Source organism: Pelodiscus sinensis, chromosome 1 (assembly GCF_049634645.1).
Source record: "Pelodiscus sinensis isolate JC-2024 chromosome 1, ASM4963464v1, whole genome shotgun sequence".
Taxonomy (NCBI): domain Eukaryota; kingdom Metazoa; phylum Chordata; order Testudines; family Trionychidae; genus Pelodiscus; species Pelodiscus sinensis.
The window spans coordinates 12,310,179-12,332,890 of NC_134711.1; the positions used below are offsets into that span (position 1 = coordinate 12,310,179).

General features: G+C 45.7%; 1 long non-coding RNA gene across 1 annotated transcript in view; it reads left to right on the forward strand.

The window, feature by feature from the left end:
• The first annotated feature begins 580 nt into the window (after positions 1 to 580).
• The window catches only part of LOC142820490 (uncharacterized), a 49,625-nt gene continuing 27,493 nt past the window's right edge, over positions 581 to 22,712 (forward strand). The window contains exon 1 of the long non-coding RNA XR_012897722.1: positions 581 to 634. This is a non-coding gene — a long non-coding RNA (uncharacterized LOC142820490). The remainder of the gene's footprint in view (positions 635 to 22,712) is intronic.

Genomic DNA, 22,712 nt, shown 5'->3' on the forward strand with positions numbered 1-22,712 from the left:
GAGAAGGAGCTGGTATTTTTTTTTCCCCCAGCAGTGGCATCTGGATCTTTGTTTGGCTTCTAGTCTGGTACCTTGGCTGGTTCTCTTCTTGGCTTTGCAGGGCTGTGGAACAGCTTGCGTGCATCTTCTTGGAACAAGCTCACTGCTGCCACTAGACTAGTTCAGAATCTCTATTTTTTCCTCTCTCATTTCACTAACCCTTGCTTGTCAGAAGTTTGCTCACTGAACACATTTTTCCAGCAGTCCCTGCTTACCAGTGGAGGCAGTGTGGAATAATGGATGAGGCGCTAGGCTAGGAATTAAGAAACCTGGTTTCTGGTCTCTGTCTGCAACTCACCTGCTGTGTAAATTTCTGCAAACAGTTCACTCCTCCCTTTCCCATCTCACCCTTTGGCTTTTCTGTTTCGATCATGAAGGCTTCAGGAAGGCAACTGTCCATGTGATTATAAGCACCTAGCCTCACATGGTGCCTACAGAATTATACAAAGGGGACCAGGTTTCTAAGTGGTTATGTAATACAAATAATAAATAGAATTAAACTGCAGATGTAATAAAAATGTCTGCTCCTTTCTCAACAGACCTACTTCCTGTCTGCAGCCAGATCCTAAACTGGAATTATGCCAATTTGCACCAGGTGAGGATTTGCTCTCCTCCGCCCCCCACCCAAGCCAAAGAAAATTAATGTTTTTAAAGTATAGTGGAATCATTGCAGCTACAGAAGCTGAAACTAGATTCTGTTCCACTTCTTAAAACCAGACATATCAGCTAAATTGTGATTGGAGAATAGTTATTGGCAGTGGTGATAGCGTGAGGAAGAAGCAGATCACAGGCTGAGTTCTGGGTTGGGGCCATAGTCATTAATAATGTAATAGTGCATATAAATGAAAAGTATCAAAGGTCCACAGAGGAGCTTTATACATACGAATTCCTAACCCGCATCCTTGTCTTCTGACTAATATAATTCAAAGTAAACAAATAGAGAACTGAAGCACAGAGAGGTTATGTGACTTGCTCAAGATCACACAGCAAGTCAGTGTCAGAGCAAGGTGGAGTGTGAAACAGTGTTGCCTTAAAGTGCACTAGGCAGCCTTTAGTACACACCAGCAGGATTTACGTGGACCCATAAATGTGTAACACACTGATGCACTTTAGACAGCATTCCCCTTGTGCATTGTTAAGCATATTGTCCCACCATATAGACAAGCCCTTGGAAAAACAAAGCAATTTCTTTGGAAGCTGAGCTATTCAACTGTATAGTTACTGTAGATAGTGAAGGAAATGAAAATCGCCCTGCAAGAGAGGAAGAAAAAGCTTTTAATCTCCCCATAAGATGTTCACTAGATTGACATGACTAGAAATACAAATGGAAGAGTGTAATTAAACAAGGCTTGTTAATGTTGTTAATGTCTTCACATTCAACATTTTTAAAAAATGTAAATAAAAAGACAGATAGACAAGGCTCAGCATGTTATAACAATTTGCATAGCTGTTAATCAAGGAAGATTAGAAACATAATATAGAAGTGCAAGGCAAGGCAATATTTGATCAAGCAAAGTACTTTAATGACTTCTCCTCCCTAGTTTCATTAAGGTCATACCATTATCATTTGATAGAAAAATACATTAGAGGGACAAGACAGTGCCATGGGGAATTATTTTAAATCCATAAGGTTTGTTGAAAGTTTTGTAGATCTTCAGCTTTTTTAGTTTGGCTTCCTCTTCCTCTTGGCCCCATCCTCTGGAAATTACAAAGATTATTCTAAAAATATATATCAACTCATTAAGCTGTGAGCAAAAGTTGTAAACAGAACTAAAAGCCAATAGAAATAGGACAAAATCCTGGCCAAGTCTAGCCACAGAATGTTATAGAGCAATGAAGTATCTCACAGGGCAGACTTTAGAAAGTGGGACCAGATTTACAAATGAGCACAGCTTCCACAATATTCTAATGAGACTAAGGCTATGTCTATACTACAGAGTTCTTTCGGAAAAACACGAGTTTTTCCAAAAAAACTTGAATTACATCCACATTGCAATCATGTTCTTTTGAAAGAAAATCGAAAGAACAGAGGGGGTTTTCCGACATTGATAAATCTTTTTCTAAGAGGAAGAAGTCTTTTTCCAAAAGAGCTCTTTTGGAAAAAGGCGTGTGTGGACGGGGAAGAGGGAGTTATTTCGAAAGAAGAGGAAAGAGGGAAAAGCACAGGTGCCCTGGTGGCCATTCCATCCATAGTAATCACAGCTTAAATGTGAGAGAGCATCCATTCAGTGTGAATGCTATCTTTCAAAAAAGCAGATCACTTTTTCGATGCACTTTTGCTGTGTAGACACTCACTTTTGGAAGAAATTTTTTCGGAATATCTCTTCTGGAAAAGCTTCCTCTGAAAGAGACGTGCATTCTAGATGTAGCCTCAAAGAAGGAAGGTTTTTTATAGTACAGCCTCTTCCTGACTTACAAACCGATTACGGACCAATCAATTGGTCGTAACTCAGTTCATTCGTAAGTCGGACCCCATTGAGTTACACGCGACCGCGCTGTTTGTAAGCACGGCTCGCATTCAAAACTCGGGGTCCACCATTTACTGCAGCTTTGGTCGTAACTGAAAATGGTCATAAGTCGACCGTTCGCAACTTGGGGACCGGCTGTACAAGTTGAACCTCTCTAATCTGGCACACTCTGGTCTGGCAACATCCGTGATCCAGCATGATTTTAGTTAGCCAGATGTCCACTTATCAGGGGTGTCGCCAAGTTTCCTGCAGTCCCATAAAGTTTGTTTACAGCCACCAGTAATGTCTCTCAGTGTTCTGTGCTGTTATCTAGCTCTAGTTTACCCCTAAATGTCTTCTAAGGGCTCAGTAAACAGTGGAAGTGGTAGTAATGCTGCTAGACACTATTGACCTCCCATGGTTCAGCAAATTTTCTGGAAGCCGGACTAGAGAGGTTCAACCTGTAGCACTAAGAGGCCTCAAGTAAGATTGGGGCCCCCTTGTGGTAGACACTGAAGTAGAGTATCATGGCCCCAAATATCTGCCAATCAATACAATCAAAGCAGACAAAATTTGGGTGGGAAAAAGAGAAAGAGACTTACTCAAGACAGTAGAAAATCCAGAACCCTAGAAACCAGGTCTGACTCCCAGCTGAGTGCTCCAGCCACATAATCAGGATCGCTTGGCTCAGTTGTGGAAGACTGAACACTTTCATTTTAAGCACTTAATTTGGATGGCTATACCAGACCTCTGGTTCCTAATACTTTAACAGAGACCCACTTTTGAGGGAGCTAAAAGGCAAAGGCTCATAGGACCCTAGAGCCTCTCACCTCTATGGTTGATTCAAGTCAAACCCTGGTCAGCAGTGAATGAACTTCATTGCTGCTTGGTGTTCTTTTGAAGGCTTGCATGAAATGCATTGATTCTCTCAGTCCTGATCCTAACAGTAGACTGCCATCAATACGGTATTGATATAGTCTCCCTGATAGTTGTGCACTTGATAATGAGGCTGCCTGATTAGCTTTAGTTTGCCAAATCAACCAACTGAACCTTTGACGTTTTCCCCAAAGTGCTTCTTTCAAAATGTTTGGATCAGAGAATGGTAGAGATTCGGCCTTGTTGCTCAAATGGTTATAGCTGGCATGAAAAGGGAAACATTTGGGTTTGTTTCTTTTTTTCCTCTCTGGATATACACCAGGGGCCTGAAAAGAGTATGTTATCTTAGAAATAGCATCAATGTGGTTTAAATTCTGGTCTTCTCTGCTTTGCTGGATGATTTTATTGGAAAATCTAAACACGCAGATAGAAGCTGTTAACTGATAATGCAGGGTTGCTGAATATTGAACAAAAGAGCTTTTCTTCTAACCCTTTGTTTTCAGTAGGACTTAAGAAAGATACCCACGTCTTTGAGTATCTTATTTAAAAAACCCAACATTTCATTCAATCAATGATATTTTATTTGAATTATTTCTTTGGTGGCATTATATATCCCTCTTCCACCGCATCATAGTGTCTCCCAGGAAAAACAACTAAGACAAGACTTGAAATTCTAACATATTCCATTCACGTTCTTATACTACCCTCAGCACCATGGCATCTTCATGTGTTAGTACCTTCCTGATTACCTAAAAGATCATCTAAACCTCCAGGATGAAGACCATGGTCAACAGCTATGTTGCTCTGCTACAGTGGAACTCAGATTGAAGTTAGTTCCATCTTCCTCACAAGCTTTCTCCAGGTCTCATCAGGGACTTTGGGATGAACTCCTTTCCCTGGACAAAGGGCCATTACAAACCTCCCCACCTTCTCTTCCATGTGCAAGGCCAATTACCTTTGTCCAGGATTTCCTGTGGGTCTAACCTTAGCCTTGGAGCTTGATGTTTCTTCTCCTACTTCCTCATCAGTGATACTAAACGCAGTCCGTCCTCTACTGAGACAGCTGTGGTCTGTTAGCTGCTCAGTCATGACCATCCAGTCCAGTGGTAAGCAACCTGCAGCCCATAGGGCTTCTACGTGTGGCTCAGGGGACATTTTGTTTACCATTGCCCTCATGCTGTGTTGTCAGATTCAGTTGGTTTCCATGTTGTTGTTTCTTTTCCTACACACATTACTAAAGTGATACACAAGTAAAGCAAGGGCACATGAAGTGAGATGTGTGATGATTGCTCACAACATTAACTGTGAGAGTTGTGTGCTCACTCTCCAGTCAATCAAAGCACTGCTACGGTTCAAGTGGAACACCCTGTAAATTCTAGGTATACAAGCGCTGTTCGCAAAACAACCTTATCCTGGGAGACTATCTTGGCTACAATAGTCTTGCAGCCCACTGAGATGAAGGAAGTCCAGTCATGTAATCCACTCACTAGCCTAGGTTGTTCATCACTGATCTAGCCTCATTGAAATTCACAGCCATCATTCGTTCAGTGTGCCATTATTGACAAGTCACGCTAAAAATGAACATAAAATGCTAGGAAACTTGGGGGAAGAAACAGTTTCCCCCTCAAATGCTGTCTTATGTTCCCACCATCTTCAATCAGTCTAACTCTATTTGATTTGCAAGAACTTCTTGAAACAATGACTCCAATATTCAATCATAAAAGATTACTCCTGGACAGGACTGTACTGGGTACTATCCTGGAACAATTGTTAAGAGAAATGTTCTCCAACAAGAGATTTTAAGAAGGATGGAGGACCAGATGGCAGAGGGGGTAGGTACATTAGCTTCTTGGCTCTGGAGACCTAACTTGTAAAGGCTGATTTTTGCAAAACCTAATTTCAACCCAAGAGTGTATTTCTCGAAAATCCTTTAAATGGAACACACATCATGCACTTCTCTGCCACCATCTCCAGGGGATGCTGGGGGGTCAGCAGTCAAGCAGATTCAACAATACCAGGTTTGAGCTGATCCATTACAAGAAATACTGGAATTATTACAGAGTAAAGGAGCCCAGGCAGACTGTGGCTGTTGAGGAACTTCACAAGATTTACAGGAAAGTAGTTCAGAGAAAAGGGAGTTAGGTACCAAACCCAGGCCTCTTGGATCCAGAGACAGTGCTATACTTCCAGCACAGACTACCTAAATCTATTTGGCTAGCTTACTTAATCTCTTCATGCCTCATTTCCCTCATCAGTGGGTGTGGTTCACTGTCCCATGCAGTGACACTTAGCCCACTTACAGCAAGAAATAAGAATAAGTGAGTTCTACAGCTGAGAACCAGCTGACTCTATAGCTCAAACTGTAGCAGCTCCTACACTAAGCTCCAGATGTCCCAAGTTCAAATCTTCCTATAGGTGGTTACAAGTAGAAGAGACGTTTTCCTATAAAACAAGCAATGGGAAGATACATTTGTTAAAGAAAACAGCCAGAGCTACAGATTAACACATTTCTATACTGCTCAAGTTCCAACTTTGTGTCTCTCATTTACCAAGGATTACATCCTGTCTAGAATTCTATGCTGCACAGACATCTAGAGGTTGAATAATATAGTACTAATAAACATTGTTACAAGCAACGATTAAGCATTCTAGTAAGTGGGCAAAGAACTCATATCAATAAGGTTCCCTGCCCTCACCTCCAGAGCCTTACGAGGAAGCTGTTTTTAAAAGAAATTTCTGCATTTCATCTGTAAAAGATTTCTCACCTTTTGTTCACCTGTGTGAGATTTAAGCAGGGAGAACCATGCCCCACACAGTTTGGGATGAGAACAATGGGGATAAGCAGAGCTTAGAAGCCACACTCTATTATAGTGTACATAACTGTATTTAACAGGGGGAGGATGCATCTCTGGTGTTCTTTTCTACATTTGTTGAGTATTAGACCCTCCGAATCTTTTAAATACAGGGTGCGAACATGGGCCTAGGAGAGGGAGCTGAAGAAGAAAGCCAGATGAAGTGCAGGTAATAGGATGGAGGCATTCTACGCAATGGGAGGCAGGAGGTGGAGGAATCTAGGCAGGAAAAGGGTACTGATCTTGACACATCTGTCCGGGATCAGGTAAAAAGCAGAGCAGGCAATGGGAAGGGGGTACAGCTATGGAAAAGGCAGGAAAGGACTAAGGATTGGAGGGTAGTAAAGAGCGGGTATTGCATATCTGCAGATTCCAGGAAGCACAGTAGATTAAGGCCAGGCAATAGGAGCGGAAGCAAGGCACTGTAAGTCTCTAGTACCTATCCTTGATATTCCTATCAGTACAGATCTGATCAACATGATTGAGAAGAGTATGCACATGGTATACAAACTGGGGACTGCTCCCATCAGCCTTTCAGAGTGGATTAAAACACGGATTTAAGACAGACCATTGAAAATTACTTCAGTCAGAGACTCCTGCTTATTCTCCAAATACGGCCAAATAGAATTGGGCTTTCCCCCAGTAATTTCTCATTCCAGGGACACCACTCGTTCCCACCTTGCCCACGACCAAATTCCATGAAATTAAAATTCTCTTGCACAAGATTGTCAGGTGCTGCCTTGGGGTTTCTCTGCCTTGTCATTTTCAGAGATGCAGCTGGCAGGCTGCAATGCGTGTGAAGTTTAAAAGATTTCAAACGAGTTTCGTGGAGCAGGGGGAAGGGAGATAGAAAGAGGAGGCTGCATAATTCCCTATGAAAAATACTGACCTTTACTCCTCCAGGCAGGCAGTGCAAGGGCAGGCCCTGGAGGCAATGGGCAGCCTGCGGTAAGAATTTAGGGGCCCGTTTGTGCAATCACATGACGCCCTGACAGCCAACCTAGCAGCAAATCCTTAGAAAAACTTTCATGTAGAGCAGGGGTGGGCAAGCTCAGACCTAGGGTCTGGATCCAGCAGGTCAAGCATTTCTCTCTAGCCCGCTCAGCTGATTAGCAGAGGCAGACACTTACAGCAGGCAACCGGCAGCAGATGTTCGGCTGCCCCTCCCCGCATCTTACTCCTTCCAGCAGCCAAACTGCTTCCAGGATTCTCCTGCTAGCTGTGCAGTGGGGTGACGAGGAGAGGAGAGTGCTGAAGTCAGGGTGTCTCCCCTACCCCTGTACCCCATCTCTGCAGAGCAGGGGTGGGAGAGGGAGACACAGTCAGCAGAACTGCTCCAATCTGAAGCATGTGACTCAGAGGAGTGCAGAACAGAATGGGTGAGGGGAGACAACAGAGCAGCACAGATTTCCCTTAAAGAAACAGTGTGGGGCTGCTTCTCAGAAACATAGCCAGCACACACACTTTTTGTGTCACTGTCTCTCACACTCTCAGTCTGTGCCACACACACAATCACTGTCACACACACACTCTCCCATATCTCTGTCACCAAGTCCCTCTTTCACACACAAAGTGTCTCATTTACATACACACACACACACACACACACACACACACACACACACACCCTCTATCTCTCTCTCTGTACCCTCAGCCAAACCCCTTCCACCCAAGGTCCCGCCCCTTCTGGAGGGCTCAGAGTTAACTCACAACCACATACCAAAATTTATGACTTGGTCCTCCTGTAAAAATTATTGCCCACCCCTGCTGTAGAGCCATAGTTGGAGACCATTGGCTGTGGGCAAGCCCTTGCTCCACAGAGAAACACTGCATTACTCATCTCCAAGGTCATGGGTTTCCCTGCAGATGACATTAGTATCAATTGTGTGGAATAGAGGGAAATTTTGAGTTTGTACACGCAGGGTGAGATTCTCCCCCATACAGATGTCAGCACAGGGATCTAGGTACCACTTCAAAGGTGGGCGTGCATGCTCTGGAGGCCCTTGCGCTTGGTCCCCTACGCAAGATGAACTGTACCCTTCTCTGAACAATGGCCCATCTGAAAAGCCCTCATCACAAACTGCAGTTTTACCTTCTGTGAAGAATAGGTTAAAATGGCTTCTTTTCTAGCAGACCAAATGTTTAATTACAGCATTCGCAGATTGACAGGACCACAACAACAAAGAGAAACCCCTCTGGCTCCTGAGATTACGCTGATGTCTGGCATTAGAAAAGCCACCGCATGACAGTGCATGCTGTGGTAATTCCTGCTCCTGACATTAGAGTGATTGGCTTTTAATATACTCCTCAATAAATTACCCCATTTGAATGCACAGCTGAGGGGAGAAAAACAGAAGAAGAAATCATCAAGAACCTAGAATGTTCATCGGTCAGCTGAAACATCCCGAAACCAAGAGAGCGTTAGCTAGCATGACCAAGGCTCACCTCCCTGCAGGGTTTAATTTGGAATGGAAGAGGTGCTGGGGCTCAAGCAAAGATTTAATTTGACACTTGGGAGTTGGAATGTGGGGAGGGGGTATTATTGACATTATCAACACCCGAGGGTCGCTGTCTGGACCATTGGCACTAGTGCTTTCCTCCAAGCAACAGCGCGATGCTCCAAGGATGTTCCTCTGGCTGAGTGAGGCAAGCGCGGAGGCAGAGCATGGCCTTCTGGCTGCTTGAATCTCTCTTGCACACAGAACAACTTGCAGAACAGGTAACGGAGAGTGACAGGATATGGTACTACGGCCCTTACTTCGGAGCTGCTGCTGGTGGCAATGCTGCTGCCAGAGCTAAATGGGCAGAGCTGAGAGGTGGAAAGTGAAAGAGGGGTGGGGGCACACCACACACACACACACACACACACACACTGTAGTTAATCAAGAAGGTGCTGAGAGGCTGTGGAGTCCAGCTGCTGAAGAGACCATAGAGTCACAACTCCTAAGATCCTATTCTTGGCCACACCATTGCCTGCCTGAGAGTTGTCAGCTAGGTAACTTGGGCCCCAATTCAGAAAATCGTGTATATTCAGGAAACCACTTAAGCACATGCTGATCTTTAAAAACATTTACATTATTTTGAAGCCAATGGTACTTAAACGCATACTTAAAGGCTCTCTTGAATCAGGGCCTTAAGTACCTAGATAGATAAATGTATCTCATCACAATAGCATCTGTCACAGTCATTAATGAATTTATCCTTCCAATGCACTTGTAAGGGAATGAAATATTATTCCCATTTTACAGATGAAGTTACTGAGTCATGGGAGAATGAAAGGTTTGATCCAAACCACGCTGATGTCAATGGACAGATTCCCATTGATTTGAATCAGCTTTGGATTAGGCCATGTATGACAAAGGAATTTGGGGGCAGAGTTAGGAACAGAACTCAGATCTCCAGATCCCTAGACCATTCTCCCTCTGGCTCTCCTGGACATAAATGCTGCACTGCTCAGCTGAGTTCAATACACTGGTTTTCACTGGCATTTAAAAAATATTTCATGGAAACACCAGGATTTGTCCACATTTTTATAAACTAAAAGCCAAGTTTCAGGTCTAAATGCCTGAATGTTTAAATTGTATTCATTAGTAAGTATGCTTGTTTAGTTTGGAAAAAAGAAGATTAAGGGGGGACATGATAGCGGTTTTCAAATATCTAAAAGGGTGTCACAAGGAGGAAGGAGAAAATTTGTTCCTCTTGGTTTCTGAGGACAGGACAAGGAGTAATGGGCTTAAAGTGCAGCAAGGGAGGTTTAGTCTGGACATTAGGAAAAAAATTCCTAACTGTCAGGGTGGTCAAATATTGGAATAAATTGCCAAGGGAGGTGGTGGAATCTCCCTCTCTGGAGATATTTAAGAACAGGTTAGATAGACATCTGTCAGGGATGGTGTAGACGGAGCTTGATCCTGCCTTGAGGGCGGGGGGCTGAGCTCGATGACCTCTCGAGGTCCCTTCCAGTCCTATAATTCTATGATTCTATAACTTACCTTCTGAGTGTTATGACATCACATGGAAGGTGCAAGTGCTTATAAAAGGAAATCTGAGTAATAGAAAAATCATTCAACTCATGTTGCTTATAAACAACCCCTTAGAGGCTCGAAAATGTAACATCCCCACTAAATTTCCTCACCATCACATATGCACACTTGCTTGTTATTATGAGGTTGCTATAATCAACGCCGAAGCACTGGCATCGGGGTTTTATTTAATAAAACCTTAAATATTTTAAAGATTAAAAACAAACCACTGATACTGGAAACTCTGTGCCATCCAACCCTCGATAGCATCCCTCCAACTGATGCGAGGCGCACGACAGCTGGTTTGGAATTTGGTCTGTGCTGGATGATGATCTATGCAATAATTTCTTCGTGAGCGAGGGGAGATAAGGACCCCTGATGTTCTGAATTGCAGCCATGTTGGGCTGAATGCTGGTGATAATTTAATACTAACATTGTGTGACAGAAAATTATTGCATATGCAAATCTCTGAAAAACTTCTCTTCATCTTCAATGGTCTTTCATATGATAATGGGTAATATTTATCCTTGTAACTTCCACACACACACAAAAAAGAAGCAAATAAGGCCTGGAACATCCTATAAACCTGCTAAATATTTTGCCACTGATGCATATTTAATGCAGCTTATTCCAGGGTTCACAGTTTGCGGTGTGAATGCAGCACATGCTGAGGTAATTCTTTGCACTTACATACAAGCCTCCCAACTGTGGCATAGTTACATCACCTAGTGTTGCTATTAGCAGTTTCTAGACAGAAAAATGGAGGCAGGGAGAGTTCATATAATTTGCCTATCGTAGGTGCTGGAAGCAGGGGTGTGGGAAATGCTGTAGCACCCATGCTTGGAAGCAGTTTCCATCATACACAGAGTTTTCACTTTGGTTCAATAGTTCTCAGCATCCCCATTATAAAAATTGTTCCAGGCCCCCTGTTGCCTATGGCTGCGTGCGCAGTAAGCCAGTGCCGGGAATTACAACTGAAGTGATCTCTGCTAGCCAGGCCTTTGCATAATTCACTAGCCCACTGTAGCCAGAATTGGATATGTAAATAATTGAATGCTCATAACTGAAATGTTGCTCGTTCTGGCCCCCAATTATATCAGAACAGAGACGATCCAGGGAGAGGCTAAGATACCTGGAGGAAAGTTGCAGGGTGAAAAATTAGGCTAATAGTGAGGTGAGGAGAACAGATAATCCCCTCCCCCCACAGCTTCTCTGCAGGATGTTAATTCTGAAATTTTCCCCTGGAGGACCATTTAAATGTCAAATGCTGATAAATTATTTCACCAGGCAGAACCAACCCGAAGCCTTTCTCTTCACATCCCAAGCAGCATAACAACGGTAACCCCTACAGGACTCACATTAGTCAATATAAAGGAGCAAATAAAACACTGAAAACAGCAATGGAAAGGCTGCATTAAGATACACAGGGCAGAACCACTACTGGTACCAACCTGGGCTTCAGAGGGGAACAGCATGGACAGCTGGTGAAACAACCCCCCCCCCCCCCCACACACACACACACCTCCCACCTGCCCAAACCTCAAGCTTCCGCCTGTGATCCCCCCCCCCACACACACACACACACACACAGAGCTGGAACCCTGAGTCCCCCATGGCCAGAAGAATCCCAGTACCAACTACTCCTGTTCACGCTGACAGAGCCCCAAGCTTCAGGCCAATACCTTTAAGGCAGTGGGGGATTCAGGGTGGGACTTCAGGGCAGAGCATGGGCAGCACCAAAGCATGGGTTAGGGTAGGGGTTAGCCTCCCCTGGTCTTCAATCCCCAGTGCCCATGGTGAACATCCCGCTTACCAACACCAGCACGGAGTCTTTCCCTAGCACCTGGTGTCCAGCGAATGATTATCATCAAAAATTAATAAGGGTCTATTGAATATTTTATATGCAGCAGGGCAAGCTATTTTAATCCTCAAACAAAAGGTCTTGAGAACAGCAGGGCCTGGCTTGCCAGGAGAATGATAAACCCCTTGTTTCTCTTCGTTTAGTCACGTCTGACCAGGGCTGCCAACGGGGGGGAAGGGGTAAGGCAGCTGCCCTGGGGCCCAGGGAATTAAAAGGGACTGGGGCTCTTGGCTGCCCTGTCACAGCAGCCAGATTATCCAGCTCTTTAGATCTCTGCTGTAGCCCCTGGAAGCACAGACAAGGGGGGGAGGGGTGCTGAAGTGCTGGCAGGGGGAATCCCGCTCATTCCTCCCAAGGCTCCACCCCTTCTGGGAGCCTGGAGCTGCCCCCCCCCCCCCCCACCTTACCCAGGGGCCCAGCAATTCTGTCAGCAGCCCAGCCTCTGACCCTCCCAGTTCAGGCTTTGTTCTCTTCCACTGGGCAAACACCTCCAGTCTCGTTGACTTTTGCCTGCAGCTGGTTTCAGATGCGAATGTTAAGACTCTGTCCTCTCCTTGCTGTGAAGTTGCTCACTCCGAACAGCACGTCTTGCTGGCAGCATGTGGTATGGTCACTGGGCCACTGGCATTCTGCTCCACACATGCCTCTTCCACGTTTCTTCCCACCACCCAGCTCCTAGAACCCTCTTCTCTCGGCTTGATCCCACAAGGCGTGCTGGGAGCGCTCATCACCTAGTAGCGTCAGGTTTTAAGTTTCCTTGTACAAAGGGGGTCCCTTTTTCAAGGCATCTGAGCCACTTGTACGCAGACCTGGAGGGCTGCGATATTCCGCATCCAATGTACATCTTGTTCATCCACCTCCCTCATCTGGAGTCTTGAGAACATGGAGGACAAATACCTCTTTTGCCATGAGACCTTCCCTCCCTTCTTGACCCTTTTCTAAAGGGCATTACTGCAATTGCTGGAAGAACTGCACACTCCCCATCCACCTTAAAAAAAAAAACCACCTCCTTGCTCACACTCTACAAAACTGACATATCTCCACTACTGGCATGACCAATGCACCCTCCAGCTCCATGTGCCTAACACGTGGCATACCTCATCCCATGCACTAAATACTTGCAATGAGATGCACTGGGTCCTTTGAGGCCTCCTGCTAGGAAACAAATGATTCTACTACATCCGACAGCAGGAAAAGAGCAGCAAAGTGGAGCTTCCAGGCCTGCACAGCAAGGAAAGCAGCCAATCAGAGCCCTGCAGGCTCAGTTAAAAGGAACTGCAGGCGGATGAGAAGGTCATCTTCTGACAGGGACCTGAGCGGTAAGGACAGGTGCTCTGCTCTGACCACAGAAGCACAAGAGAGGTTGAATTTTGGCTGCAGTTTACTTTCTGGACAGAGAGAGGTGACCGGAGGGAAAACAGTAGCGGCTAATTGTCGGAGTTAGAAGTAGAAGTGCATGACTGCTGTTTCCTAAAGCCCTGGGTTGGGAATTGGAGTAGTAGTCCTCCCCTCCCCACCATTGGGAAAGTGTCCGAAATCTTGAAAAAAGGGGATAAGACTTCACTAAAAGACCAAGAAAGGGGTTGGAATTTAAACAGCCCCAGAAATGGAGCTGATGTCCCTGGAGAGGGCCAAACTTTTGGGCTGTGTCTAGACTGGCCAGATTTTCTAGAAAATCAGCCGCTTTTCCAGAAAACTTGCCAGCTGTCTACACTGGCTGCTTGAATTTCCGCAAAAGCACTGACGATCTCATGTGAGAAATCAGTGCTTTTTGCGGAAATACTATGCTGCTCCCGTTCGGGCAAAAGTCCTTTTGCGCAAAACTTTTGCACAAAAGGGCCAGTGTAGACAGCCTAGATTTGTTTTCCACAAAAAAGCCCTGATCGCGGGGATTTTTTGCGCAAAAGCGCATCTAGATTGGCCCAGATGCTTTTCCGCAAAAGCACATCATTATAACGCGAACTCCGTGCCAATCTAGATGCTCTTTTCCAAAAATGCTTTTAACAGAAAACTTTTCCGTTGAAAGCATTTCCAGAAAATCATGCCAGTCTAGACGTAGCATTGGAGAGCAGGGCAGCGAGAACAAGAAAGGGCAAAGAGTCCCAAGGGAGAAAGCCGGGGGGGAGGGGGGCAGTACTGCATAGAGCCATCCCAGAAAGGGCTGAGAACTGAGCCCCGAGACAGAGCTAAAGTCTGCAATAGGCCCTGTTGAAGGGCTGCTGATCAAGGAAACTATGTATTTGGGGTTTGTTAGGGCTACTTCAAGCCAGTAAGTGCAGCACCACTTTCCTGTTGGGCCTATGTCACCTCAGAAGGATTTCACTCATTTATTGTACGACTTAGCCAGGCCCACCAATGGGGGTGGGGAACAAAGGGGGCAGTTGCCTCAAGGCCCAGCAATTCAAAGGGGCCTGAAGCTCTCAGCGGCTGCCACCCCAAGCCCTTTAAATCGTCACTGGAGTGGCTCTGAGGACTGAGGAGGCTTCCACACTCCAGGCAGCATGGAGGAATGGTGCCCCCATTCAGGGAACATGGAACTTCCCCACACACCGTTCCCAATGGCCCATGGAGGCTGCCAGCTCCCCTACAGAGCCACTGAAGACCTGACTGATGCGCCCAACACCCAGCCAGAAGAAAAAGAAAACTGCAGCACCAAACCCACCCAATTGGAGGCACTTGTGAGAGGTGAACACAGCCCATCACAATGCCCCAATAACCATGGGGGTGAAATCAGACAATCCCTGTGCTGGTGCATGAACTCACGGGAAAATGATAACAGGCAAAAACACCCACTTCACCTGTAGCTGACCTCGGCGTCCTCATCCTCACAGAAAACCTGCACCACTCTGTCAAAAGACGAGCGTGGTTGCTCAAAGCTTCACTAGATTCTAAAAACCCTGGTGGGAATAGATACTTGGGATTTATGGTATAAGACAACATAAAACCCATTTATCCCCCACTTCTCTTCTATGACTGGAAAGGCGTTAACAGACCCCTTCACCTTGAATGAGCACTTAAAATGTGTTAACTACTTATGCTAAACAACCTGTTCCACTGAGAGAGGTCTAGGTTGGATATTAGAAAAAACTATTTCACTAGGAGGGTGGCAAAGCACTGGAATCGGTGACCTAGAGGTTTTTAAGTCTCAGCTTGACTTGGCTGGGTTGATTTAATTGGCATTGGTCCTGCCTTGAGCAGGGGGCTGGACTTGATGACCTCCTGAGGTCTCTTCCAGCTCTATGATTCTACCTTGTAGTTAGCTGCGACAGTAAGCGCACTTCCCAGACCCGAAGAGCATTTCTCTCTCTCAACAACAGAAGTTGGTCCAATAAAAGATATGACCTCATCCACCTGCTGGGGCAGGAGGGGATTATGAGAACGAGGAGTCTCCCAGTTAGAAGTGGGTGGAAGTTTTCAGAGGAATAGTTCATTTACTACATAACGCAGCTGGGGAGTCTACCAACACAATTCATTAACACGTTGAATAGTTCTGAACAAAAAACCCCAACCGTCTGTTCAGGCTCAATGAGAAATGGACTTTGGTTCTGTTCACAAGGCAGGATTAAGTGGAAGTGACGGTGGCCCCCTTATATCCTTTGACTCATGTCAGGGCCGGCCCTAGCACTTATGGTGCCCTACGCAGCCCAAGCACCTGCACCCCCTGCAGGGGGCAGCCTTGCCATGCAGGGCTGACATCCATTAGGCACAGTGCCTAGGGCCCATGAAACTTTTAGGGGCCCATGAAAATGTTTTAATTTTTTTTAAATCAGAAGAAAAAAAAATGAACTTTTAGGGTCAAAGAAAATGTTTTAATTTTTTCTCACATCAGAAAAAAATTAAACTTTTAGGGCCCACGAAAATCTATTAAATTTTACCTAAAAAAGAAAAAAATAAAATGTTGAAGTATTTAAAGTTATACCAAAAATAATTTTTAATATTGATATTTCGGGGCTCGTCGAACCACGGTGAGCCCTGCTCGCCAGCCGCGGTGTCTGGCGATCTGCGCATGAGCAGATCATTCTGCACCTGTGCAGATCACCTGAACCCAGCTCTTCTGGGTTGCAATCTACTCGCCACGGGAAAGTAGGTTGCATTATTTGTCGAGCCTGGATATTATTATGGTGGGAGGGGCCCACGAAGGCAAAAGTGCCTAGGGCCCACGAAAGTCATAATGCGGCCCTGTTGCCATGGGGAGGGAGGGCTGCACTTAAGAGATGGAGGGGCAGAACTGTTGGAGCAGGGCCAAAGCTATGGGGAACAGCAGGGATTGGGCCCACCCCTACACTCGCTAGCCGCAGGAAGCAGAGCGATACGGCTGGGAGCCAGCGGACTGGAGTGGGCGAAGGCCAGGTCATTCCACTTCCGCCCCCCCACCCCACCCCTACAGTGTGTGGGGGCCTGGCCCCTCCTGCTGGCATCAGACCCTCCACTAGGCCTTTGGGCCATGTCGCTCGGAGAGGGGGTTGAGGGAAGGGGTGGAATGGGCGGAGAGCAGGGGTGTGAATAGGCGAAGGAGGTATGGAGCTGGGGAGGAGGGTTGTCACAGGCCCTACACCCCCTACACAGAAGACTCTTTGGTGTGCAGTCCATAGGGGACCAGGGAATGGGACTGGCAATGCTGCCCCAGATGGAGCACCCAGCTGCTTAGGGCACCATGACATTTGGGGCAATTTGGTGTATGAAACCTAGGTTCAAGTCCCCAGTCTGCCTGAATCAGACCCTCAGTCCCCAGCTGCCCAGCCCTAAAAGCAGCAATGCAGAAGTAAGGGTTGCATGGCAAGGGAAGCAATATCCTCCTCCTGAGCTATCTGCTGCTTTTCAGCTGCCAAGCTCTGAAGGCCATGCAAAGAAAAGGTGGCAATGCCTTGAATCCCTTAAAATAACCTTGACTCTCCCCCGTTTGGGTCAAGATCCCCAATTTGAAAATGCTCATCTCCCCCCACCCCCGAAATCGGCATGTTGTAGGGTAAAAGCACGCAAGACCAGATTTCATGCTCAGCAATGCATATTTCAAGGCTATGAATTTGGTACGGCCCATCTGGAGCCTTTCTTTTGTCATCTCCTGCCCAACATGTCTTCCGGCAAAGTAACATTTCACACTTGGTACCTGTAGTGGAAATATGGAAGACGATTGTGAGGTAGAGAAAATTAGGTAGTGCACCACAATTGTTCCTTTTTGTGCCGGGATGCTCTAGGCAGCCATTTGTGCTTTTTGCTTCTTATTCTTTTGTTATTCTCAAAGAGTTAGCGGTTTGCTCAAGATGGTACAGTGTAGGAATGCACTGTGGACTTTCAACAAGCTCTGCAACAGGTCCCAAGACCAGGCACCTGCTATAGGAGTGCAGTAAGGCTCAGGAAGATCACATAGCTATCTTTGCTGAATGTTTCCCACCTGATAATGCTAATTATTTGGCCTGGGAAAATATGCAAAGTATCAATGATCTTGTTAGGTTCTCAAAACAACAGGGGTGATTACTGTAGGTCCAACAGCATATAAGTGCTGGGGATGTTCCTAACATTGGAACCTCGGCGTAGACCAAAGCCGCAGAAGGTGTTCTGCACTGGCCACTGGGGTTCTTCCGCTGTCCTTCTTCAGGGGGTTCCCTGCAGCAGAAGGGACATTGCATTTTATTCGGAGATCTGCTTAGGCTTAGTAAGCATTGTATTGTTTTAGTAAGTATTGCATTTTATTTTGAGGTTTGCTTAGGCTTAACAAGTATTGTATTTTATTTTAAGATTTGCTTCATTGTATTTTACTCTAATATTAAGCCTTTTATTTTACCTTAATATTTGCTTAGTAAACGTTTAAGCCTTCACCCAATTGATGTGCTTATTGCCTCCGAATCACTTACGGGAAGAACCATTGCCCTTTGGCAATACAATGCTTTCCTGACTTTGGGCAGGGGGATTTATAGATTTAGAGCAAAACGCTTTTATAATTACAGAGCAAACGTAACCTTTGTACCCCATGTTCTAAGGCAGTGGTCCCCAACGCGGTGCCCACAGGCACCATGGTGCCCGCCGGGGCATTTATGTATGCCCGCCTACTGACCTGGGCCGGCCCGAGCCATTCTTGCGCCCTAGGCACCTGGAAGCCCCAAAAGGTTGGGGACCACTGTTCTAAGGTGATATTTTATCATTAAGATGAATACACGCAAGAGTCTACAGGTTGAATCTCTATAAACTGGGACATTCAGGACCATGGACATTTCTGGACCAGAGAGCCCTGAGCGCTGGCAACTGAGAGCCTAGCCTGGATGGATGGATGGAGAGCTGCGGGGCTGCAAGCCCTACCAAGGCTGAGAGCCTTGCTGGTGGCAGGGGAACCGATGTTGACCTTCCCTGGACCAGCCAACTCCCTCATTCAGGAGTCAAGTTCCAAGCATGCTGAACCAGGGAGGTCCAACCTTTCCAAGTATTTCATAAGACCTGAACATGAAACCCAGGCTTATCATTCCTTAGCAACGTTAACACACAGTGAGCCAGACTGATTTCCAGCCATGCATTTGTCAGTGGGCGGCAAAGCCTCATGGTTTTGGCATATGATCTGCCAGACACACAACTGCCTCCCCCACTTTCCTAAAACACAATCTAGTGCTTCTCCCATGCAACGTGCCATCCTATGGGGAAAAGCTACTTCCCTGAAGGTTCGTTCACAAGACTGGACAGGTCCTCACCTGCTGGTCGTGCAAGTGCAGGCTAGACTGGGGGCCTGCAGTCCATACTCTTGCACCAGATTGCTAACCCATCGTTTAACTAGTGAAGCGTGTATTCTGGGAGGTGCAGTGACAAAACTGGAAAACAAGTAATGTTTTTATGCAGCCTGTATGCCCTAGTTTCCTCTGTGGGCCACATTATTCCTGGGGGAGTGGAAAAGGGCTGTTTGCTCTCAAAGGAGGGAAAGAGACACAGACACAGGTGAGATTCTGTGGCCTGCACTGTGTGGGGGTCAGACTAGATGATCATAATGGTCCCTTCTGACCTTAAAGTCTATGAGTCTATGAGACACAGTTGCCTAGTTGTCGGGCCTTAATCCCCACATCAGTAGAGCAACTGAGACGACAGTGGCACATCTAGTTGTCTGGCCAGTCGTACCTAGCAATCAATAACCCAGAGAGCTACAGAATTCCCCATCTCTCAGCTGGGGGGCTGGGCAGCTTTTCTCCAGCCAGAGATCAAAGGACTGGGGAGATGTGAAGTGGGGCATAAAAGTGGGCAGCTGTAGACAGTGTGCACGCTCAGTAGGACTCTGGCAAAAGAGGCCAGATGGGGGGGTCAAACAGACCTCGCACTGGGGCTTACTACTACTTGGAGTGGCTCAGTGCTCTCTTTGTTCTCTGTGTTACTCTGTGGACTTCCTATCAGAGAAATATCGGACTGGAAGGGACCTTGAATGTCATCTAGTGCAGTCACCTGCTGCCATGGAAGGACTACATCATATCTAGTCCATCCGTGACACATATTTGTCTAACCTGCTCTTAAATATCTCCAATGACAGAGATTCCACAACCTCCCTTTGGCAACGTATTCCAGTGCTTAACCCCACAGATGGTGAGGAAGTTTTTCCTAATGTCCAACCTAAGCTTCCCTATGCGGTGTGCTAGTTAACTCATAACCTCTCAGTGCTACGTGGGAGTGTCACTCCTAAGGCCTGACCAGCTGCATTCATCCCGAGAGCAAAACAAACTCCAGCCGAGGCCTGTCGCAGTTGGATTCACTGAACGGAGCTCACAGAGTGAAGCAGGAATGCTGTAGACCCAGAGGTCCATTTTAAGGAGGTGGCAAAACCTGGTAGTTTTACACAGTACCAGGGCTCCTCCTAAGAACAGTGTCAAAGCTGGGACCGTCACCCCAAACCTGCAGATCCATGACATCTGCCCATGGAAATCAATTTTTTTTTTCCTTTTTCAACAAGTTCCATTCATAGGGAGCTTGGGGAGAAAGTGGAATGCTCTGTGCTTCCATTTGCATCTTTACCTCGAGATGCTTTGCCCACTCCCAGCTAAATGCTGCTAAGCTGGGAACGCACCGGCACGTGTGAATGTGAGGTGGTTCTGACTCCCTGACCGTCAGCCCCAATGCCTGTCTCTCCATGAAACTGTTAATCCCTTGGCCCAGGCATAAAGCCATTTAAGTAAATACGAGGACAACAACTGATGAAACCCAGCAAACAACATTACAAATCACATAAATGAAGAGCTTTGTCTATCCACCATTAGCAGGTATATTAGATTCCAACAGACAGTGCTTATTTTTGTACAAGGACCAGAAAGTGCCCCAACAAGACTAGCAATCACCAAAAACATTTCGTAGTTTTGCAATAAGTAGTAAAGTCCAAAATGCTGCTGCCAGGAATTGCTCCTCTCTCGACAACAAACTCCAGACAATAAACACTTGTAATAAAGTCAAGAGCTTTATAGACTAAGAGCTTAGTAATCCACTGGCAATAACATTGAGGAAGTTTGGGGGGAGGGGGAGAAGCACCCACTACACATATTGTGAAATCTATATGGATGTTAAAATGGTCAATAAAAGTAACTCTGGTTTGTAAATATGAGAGAGAAGGGGGGTGGGGCAGGTTGGAGAAAGAGAAAAGAACAAAATATCATTCACTGCCAATATCAGCCGTCCTGTGTTTATAAATGCTGAGTGGGTTGTTTTCAGAATTATCCAAAGGAGAAAACCTACAACCTTCTACATAAAAATACAAAATCAATGTTGTATATAAGTAACCAGCATCATAACTACAATGCGAAATTAACTAAGTGCTTCAATCAATATCAGCTCCGGAAAAAAAAGAATGCCTGTGAGTGTCTAGGGACATGGATGAACACCACGTTAAACGATGCACTTTGCATTGAAATGAAATCCAAGTGCTTAGGGTTAAATCCCTTTTTTTCAAATGCAAAAAAATAGACTCCTCCTTTGTGCAGTGTTTCCAATGCCATTGTCCATGGAGGTGTCTTTGTAACTTAACAAAATATGAATATTCCCCACAGTTGTACATGAGGCTGCTGATTGAGGTCAGTTCCTCAACACATCCCAGCCCTGTTTAAAGAAAGAAAGAATTTCCTTAGTAATTCAGGTTCTGGGTTCTGCTGCTCACTCTGGCACCTGCTATTTGGCCTTGTGACTGCTTACACGTTTTTGGCACCATCCACATCACACAGTAATTGTAATTCTCAGTACAGCTCTTACGGGACAGGTATCCACAACCCTCAGTGGCAGTTTCTACAGCAAAACAAGCATCTTGAATGGGCAAAGTGACTTACCTAGCAAGGTACCACTAGAGATAGTCCAAGCAGAGCAAGGTGAGGTAGAAGATTTCAAGCTAAGACAATCCAAAGTAACCAGTGATTTTGAATGCTCAGCCAGAGGTAACTCATTTTCTGATTTTCATAGGGCAGGTGCTCTTCACTTTCTGAAAATCAGACCCCCTTTGAGATGCCATGAGTTAAGAGGCCCAGAAATGGAGGCACTGAAAATCACTGGCCACTTCTGACAGTCTTGGCCCAAGTTTCCAGGGCTGTCCATCTGGAATCTCTCCTTTTAAAGAAAAGCTGGAATTTCTGTATTTTCATCTTTGATAGCAGCCTTCAACTTCCTGAAGGGAGGCTCCAAAGAGGATGGAGAGAGGCTGTTCACAATAGTGATGGATGGCAGAATAAGGAGCAATGGTTTCAAGTTACAAGTGGGGACGTCTAGGTTGGATATTAGGAAAAACTATTTCACTAGAGGGTGGGGAAACACTGGAATGGGTTACCTAGGGAGGTGGTGGAATCTCCATCCCTAGAGGTTTTTAAGTCTCGGCTTGACAAAGCCCTGGCTGGGATGATTTAGTTGGGATTGGTCCTGCCTTGGGCAGGGGCTGGACTTGATGACCTTCTGAGGTCTCTTCCAGCTCTATGATTTTATGATCTTTCATTATTTGTATTATCAGAGCAACAAAAGTGCCAGTCATGGACTGGGACCTCTCTGGGCTACATGCTGTACAAATATAGAACAGATAATCCCTGCCAGAAGAACCTAGAATCTAAGTCTAGGCTAGCAAACAGCAGTATAGCGACATGGGGAACCCAGATGGAGGAGTATAAGGAGAGAATAAAAGAATACCGGTTAGCATGAGGTGCTGTACATAACAGAGATGCACATACATAGGCACGGAATCCTTAAAGGAGGAGCCAACAAGAAGAGCTTTCAAGGTAAGCAGAATGAATGAGTGAAGTGTGGGGGGAAAAAAGGTAAGAGCTGATAAAACTGGGAAAGCAGAGGTACACCGATCTTCAAGGTTAAGACAAGATGCTTGAACTTAATGGGTTAGAAAGAGGGGGGAGCCCAGGGAAGGCTTCAAAGAAGGTGGTTGGACTGATGAGAGTGTAAAGTAATTACCAACTTTTTTGAATAAACTGGGAGGACAACAACATGAGTTTCAAAGGGGCCAGAGAAAAGTGAGCTGCAGCAGTGGAGAGAGGAGATACATTAGCCTGAATAAATATTTTAGCTGCAAGGATCCAAGGAAACCAATGTATCTTGGTAATGTTAGGGTTGATTAGTGGTTGGAAGATTTCCAAATTCCACTGGTTTGTCTCCATCCCTAGAGCAAAAACATAAAAGTTTA